This window comes from Osmerus eperlanus, chromosome 10 (genome assembly GCF_963692335.1).
Source record: "Osmerus eperlanus chromosome 10, fOsmEpe2.1, whole genome shotgun sequence".
In the NCBI taxonomy this organism is placed as follows: domain Eukaryota; kingdom Metazoa; phylum Chordata; class Actinopteri; order Osmeriformes; family Osmeridae; genus Osmerus; species Osmerus eperlanus.
This window is the reverse complement of record NC_085027.1, coordinates 15,950,850-15,957,238: the sequence shown is the minus strand read 5'-3', so window position 1 is coordinate 15,957,238 and position 6,389 is coordinate 15,950,850. Positions and strand designations below refer to the sequence as shown.

General features: G+C 45.1%; 1 long non-coding RNA gene across 1 annotated transcript; it reads right to left on the bottom strand.

Moving 5' to 3' along the window:
* Positions 1-2,199: 2,199 nt before the first annotated feature.
* Positions 2,200-6,041, bottom strand: LOC134028008 (uncharacterized). Its single transcript, XR_009931487.1, has 3 exons — positions 5,954-6,041; positions 3,566-5,505; positions 2,200-2,289 (listed from the first exon to the last, which is right to left on the bottom strand). It is a non-coding gene; the product is annotated as an uncharacterized LOC134028008 (long non-coding RNA).
* Positions 6,042-6,389: the final 348 nt, after the last annotated feature.

The following is a 6,389-nucleotide window of genomic DNA, read 5'->3' as shown; positions in this document are numbered from 1 at the left end:
AGTCTATCTCTCTCTGTCTCTCTGTCTCTCTTTCTCTCTTTCACACACACACACACACACACACACACACACACACACACACACACACAGACACAGTGTGATGGACGTATCGGGATAAGGGGCGGGGCTTGTTTGAGCCTGAAGGTAATTACCACACATTAGAGAATGACAAAATAAATCTGTGGCGCTGCTAATTGTGTGGCAGTGAAAACAATAACTGTGGTATGTGCCCAGGGCACTGGGGACAAGAGGCCTGGCTCTGGGCCAGGAAGAGGCCCCAGTGCCATCACTCAGCCCTGCTCGTCACCCCTCCCCACCACCCTCTGCCTTCCCCACAGTGTCACACACGCCCTGGCACTGTCACCCCTCCCGACACGCTCCCCACGGCTCTCCCCCTGCAGAACATGCTGTGCACCACAGCCCCAGACAGGCACAATCTGTCACCAGTGCCATCATACATCCCTGCATTAATAAACATGAATTAGTAATGGCACAATTAGATGGGGTTGCTCTGGCGTTTACTGGTACAATAATGGTTCTCCTCACCCCTAATCTCCTCTCCTCCTCTCCTCTCCCCTCATCTCCTCCTCTCCTCTCCCCTCATCTCCTCTCCTCTGCGTCATTCTCCACTCCTCATTCTCACCTCCCCTCTCCTCTCTTTTCTCCCTTTTCCTCTCCTCTGCCCTGCCCTCTGGCCAGTGCTGGAGCTGTGCCTCAGATGTCAGGCCCCAGAGATGTGGGCCGTGCTGAGAAAAGGGAGGTTCTGAGGAGGACTAGTGTAGGTGAAGCAGAACAAAGAGCCAGCGTGTGTTTCTGGGCGGGCTCCTGCTGACTGGACCCTCTAGTCTGCTTCTCGCTCCTCAGTCAGCTGACATCCTGTCCCCTGCTGCTGGCTCGCAGTGGCTCGGACTGTGGTAGACTGGGTTAAGTTACTAAAGATGCTGTGTGTGTGTGTGTCACCTCCTCAGGTTCAGTTCCACTGTGTGACGGAGGTGTTTTGAAAAGACAGCGCTGCCGGCTGGATCTCCTGCGGCCTACGGTATGTGGAAGCACACAGACCTTCCATCTCTCTCTGCCTGAATGTGGCTCCAGCCAGCGTTCCACTGCAAACACACGTCTTAAGGAAGGGGAACAATAGAACATTCAAAGAAAAATGTATTGAGCTCCACAAGGTTATTTTTTGTTATTCACTTGCATACATTTTCTTTATAAACTTTTCGGCCTAACTCTACGGATTCACAACGAGAACCAGAAGTTATCAAATAAAACTGGGGTTTGGGTTAAAAATATGTATCAAAACTGTATTCATTCATGTATTTACTGAAATGATTCACTGATGCTAAAACAGAAAGACACACAAACAGCAAAACTCATTCAGAATGTTTCATCTTCATGGTTGTACTGTAGCAGGACTCTGCATGTTATCCTATAGCAAATTCATCAAAAGTTGTCAGTTGCATTTGAAGGTTCATCATACAAATGAATGAAAGCTTGGGAAGGAAAATGAGAGGGAAATGAGGAAATAACCACTGACCCTTACACTGACCCTTGGTTAGCAAACCTTACTAAAGATGACTGTGCTATAGAGATATATTTATAAATTAAAAGCTGAAAGAGCGAGCCAGATATGTATCAAACTATCAAGCTAAAGCTGGCCCCAGTTGTTTTAACGCAACACAACAGTTGCTTGGTTGCAGGTATTTGTTCATGGGTTTGTGTGTGTGTGCCTGCTAGCATACTTGCATATGTGCATACAGTGTATTGTTTATGCTTTAGGGGGTAATAAACATGATCCAGTATGGTGGAAATTCTGAGAATCAATCGTTGTCAAACGGGATACATTTTAATTAACCATTCTAACAGAATACTCCGAGACATCCAGTTAGATCCCTTCTCTTTATCTTTATCTTTATCTTTCTCTATCTCTTTTTCTTTCTTTCTTTCTTTCTTTCTCTCTCTCTCTCTCTCTCTCTCTCTCTCTCTCTCTCTCTCTCTCTCTCTCTCTCTCTCTCTCTCTCTCTCTCTCTCTCTCTCTCTCTCTCTCCCTCTCTCTCTGTCTCCCTCTCTCTCTGTCTCTCTCTCTGTCTCCCTCTCTCTCTCTCTCTGTCTCTCTCTCTCTCTCTCTCTCTCTCTCTCTCTCTCTCTCTCTCTCTCTCTCTCTCTCTCTCTCTCTCTCCCTCCCTCACTCCCTCTCTCACTCACTCACTCACACAAATCCAGAAGCCCTAATATCAACCCTCTCACCAAGACACCCATCCCCCTCGTTTCACTGATTCACTTCATTTCATTCTTACAGTTTTTCTCAATTGCTAAGACACATTTCTTGAATGTGTACTGTGTTTTCTCCAAACTCTAAACACACATCTTCATACTTACACTGTTTTGGCCAAACCATTGGCTTTTGACCCCAAATCAAACACAGTAGTCAAAACCATATTATCTGTCGTATAAACCTAACTTTGCATTCAAAATACACACAAAGCCCTCAAATAAATTCAACCTTCTGAATACCTTTTAGACACTGCTGGGAGGAATTGAAAACACTATTATAAAAAGCTTTTCAAGAACCATTGACTATAACGTGTCCCTGAATTTTAGATATGTTCCACATCATGAGTTTGACATGATGTCATAAAACTCACAATTACTGCAATTGTCCTTCTTACAGGCTGTTTATTTTCTATTTACATTATACAGCAATTGCATTTTGAGCTATTGTTACTGTAGTGGTCACAGTATACAAATAGTAGTACTGTTAGTCAACAACACAAATGTATTGCATTAAATTGTAATTTGGGGAACAAAGGCTAAGAAAACAAGGAAATAAACAAATAATTTTTACCTGGGTAACAGAGCTTGAGTACAGTACTGTTCATTGTGGGTCAGCATCCTATCTCTGACCAGGGTCAGGCCAGAGATTTTCCTCAACATCACAGGCAATGTTTTCTCTAGCCAAACAGCAGGGAAAATGCCCCTGAATGCCTGAGCCATCCATGACAAGACTCAAGAGCAATGTCCCCACAAACTTCTTCCATGGCTTGGAGAAGGTTGTTCTGTCATAGGGATTTCTGTCATAGTGTGGTATGGATCTCATTTGAGATTGTTGTTCTTCTTCCTCTTCCTCTGCCTCTTCCTCTCCCTTGTCCACCTCCTCTCATTTGGACAATTATTCATTTTCTTCTGATATTTGCATCCATGATTTCAAAGTACAGATGAGCTTACCTTTGTATTCATTCCAAACCCCTGATTGCTTGTTGAGTATATTTGCTTGTTAGTGCTTACACATGGATAATTGGTTGTTAAGGGTGTTTGAATTGCGCTGTTTTGGGTTTACTTATCAAATGGCAGTGTTTTCTGAATGGCATAATGGTGATAATTGTGTCTTAAAGTAAGAGGTGTGTTTAGACTTTTGCAAAGAAGTGTGAATGAACCTGAGAAATTTGTCAAAAAGGGTAAATTGTGTTTAAAGACTGGGGTACATGGTCTTTCTGCTGGGATTTGGCAAAATGGTTTTGTGGGGATGGCTTACACATACCATTTTTGTGTGTTAGCAATCGAGAAAAACTGTAACAGTGCCACACACATGCTCTTGCAGAGCCCCACACAGACACGAGGCCCCTCCTGTACCCTCCATCTGTTTCCAGCCCCACAGATCTCTCCAGGCCCAGCCTTCATGGAGCTCCCCTGTCACATACTGTTGTGTTACTCTGTCACTCCTCTCCTGCCTGCTCCCTCCCTCTTCTCCCCAGGGAGCTCTCATGTTTGTTGCCTTTTGTTCCAAAAAAACACCCTAATTGGCTGATTAGCCAGGGCTGACTGACCTGTTAATTGAATACTAATTCCGATTTGATGTCTTTAATGAAGATCACTGTGCAATGTTATCTCTCAGAGGAGGGCCCTGTGTGTGTGGGTGGGAGTCAACCATGAACCTCAGCCAGGGTTTAGGATGAAGCAACGTTGAATATTCAGAGATTTAGGTAAAGCACTCACCAGAAACACACAAAAGCCTCTGTCATAAGGCCACTTGAGACAGACATTATGAATATGCATCGCGCTGTAGCTCTTTGAAAAGAGGATTCACGTAGAGCACGTTTAGTCGCTGCCATTATTTTCATTCGATCATACAGACATACAGACACCTCCAGTGATATTTCCTACTCCCTCAGCCAAACTAAAACATTGTTTTCAAAAGATGAACCGTCTCCACTTTTTCATGTCTTGTTTCTTCTCTCCACTCAACCGCTCAGCATTTTTCATCATGGCCACTTGGAGAATGCAATAGCCCAAACACTTTTGTACCAACAGATCCTTGGTACTGCATTGTACCCCCCTGCATTTCTACGAGATAAAGGAAGGAGAGCAGTATAGCAGAGCTCTTATGGGTCGTTTCTTTATTAATTTTACTACGGGGCTAAAAGTTGTTTGACTGTTTAAAAGCTGTTTTACAACAAGCAATTGTTGTGCCAAAGCAAACACAGCAAGACACAGTTGTGAATGCTAGTCCTTGAGTTGTTCTAACCTTGGACCAAGTGATTTTCCCATGTTGTTCTACCTTTATGTATTTTCTTTTTTCAGTCGACAGTATGTGGCACTGTTCAACTTTAGTAACTGTTTGAGTAATTGTGGACTTGGATCACGCGTGTCAGGTTCCAGGTACTGGTTGTTACAGTCTTGTATTGTCACTGTTTATCATCTAGTCCAAGACCAGCTGCCAAGTGAATATATTCTGCATCCTTAACAGGCTGGAGCAGACCTTAATACAACACCATTGGTTTCTACCCATGCATCCATAGTATGGAGAATAGGCTGCCATGAATCCACTCCTATTCATGAGAAAAAAAAACAATTTAAAAACAATCAATAAAAACCCAATTTCCCTTGAGCTCCAGGACAGATTCTCCAGTGTCATGTGACTGGTTCTCCAGCATGGTTCACCTGGTAGTATTGTATTGCACATCCATTGTTGTTGCCAGTAAAACCAGCAAACAATGGGTGAAAAATCCAGCTTTTCATCTTTGGGTTAAAATCCACCATTGGCAATTTAGACTACATCCCCCAAAAAAAAAAAAAAAAAAAAAAAAAAAGAAATCCAAGCAAAACAACCTTCCCTCCACAACAGAGGTGAGAAGGTCTAGTATTCCACAGCTTTCTGTATCCAGCACAATGAGACCTGACCACTCCAACACCAGAGCTCCAAAAGTCCTGCAGCTTGTACCTACTGACATCCGTTGAGCAGCCATTTTGTCTCTTCGTGTCTGTCAGAGTGTCAGTTGACTGTAGTTCTCCATATCAAGCGTATCCAGAAACCAGCCTTCCACTCCCTCCATATGGACACCTCCTTATGTTTAGGCCTTGGGTTCGCTTAGGCGTCGTCTATGTACTTGAACTTGGTTGAGTTCAGCGGATGACTGGAGTAAATCCTGGGCCTTCTCTATCCCAAATGGTTGCCGGGGATACGAAGCAGATATTTGAAGCTCCTGTGCCTCTCAGACAGTATTTTGTTTCCTGGGTAGAAAATAAATTGTCAATTAAAATGAAAAAGCAATCAGCGATAAATAAAGCTGCATAATTGGTTTCTGCATGCATGCCCGACATCACTCACCTGCCCCCACATACCCCCCCGCACATATCCTTTTGCAACCTCACACAATCACATACACGAGCGCATGCAAAGTCACACACGCACACGTACACACAAAAGTCCATTCACACACAAGGCCGGACGAGTGCAGGCATCAGTTCCCTCATGTGTAGGAATCTCTTTCTTTCCCACGCGCATACACTCCCAGCCTCACACTGTCTATCTCCCTATCAGTCACTTACCCCGCATACTTAGAACAGGACTCGTTAGTCGCCCCTGCCTCCCCTTAACGAGAAAGTAATTACAACGCATTCCTCCCCCCGATCCCAGCGGCCCCCCTTGCTCGCTCCGTCCGAAATGTGCCTCCCTTACCTTCAGCTCTCCGTCTGCCTCCCTCTCGGAGATCCCCCTTCTCTCTTCTCTCTACCTCTTCTCCTCTCTCCGTGGCTGCAGACTCTCTCTCCCTCTCTCTTTCTCTCCCTCCTTCTCTTTCTTCATCCTCTCCGTAGCCTCTCTCTCTCTCTCTCTCTCTCTCTCTCCCTCGCTCCTCCCATCTCTGAGCTCTAGGCTGCTCTGGGTTTTAGACGGATCACTCTCACAATGGTTGATCAATACGGGTATTGATCCGCTGGCAAAATGTTTATAAAATCATCCTGGGTAGCTGCAGAGCACTGGGGAGGGGAGGGGGGGTGGCCAGGGGGCTCTGGGGGTCCATGCCATTTGGGCAGGGGGGAACCATCCTGCCCCTGATTGGAGGGATGTGTTTGCCAGTCGTACCGGGCAGGAGATCGGTGCAGACAGGGCTCCG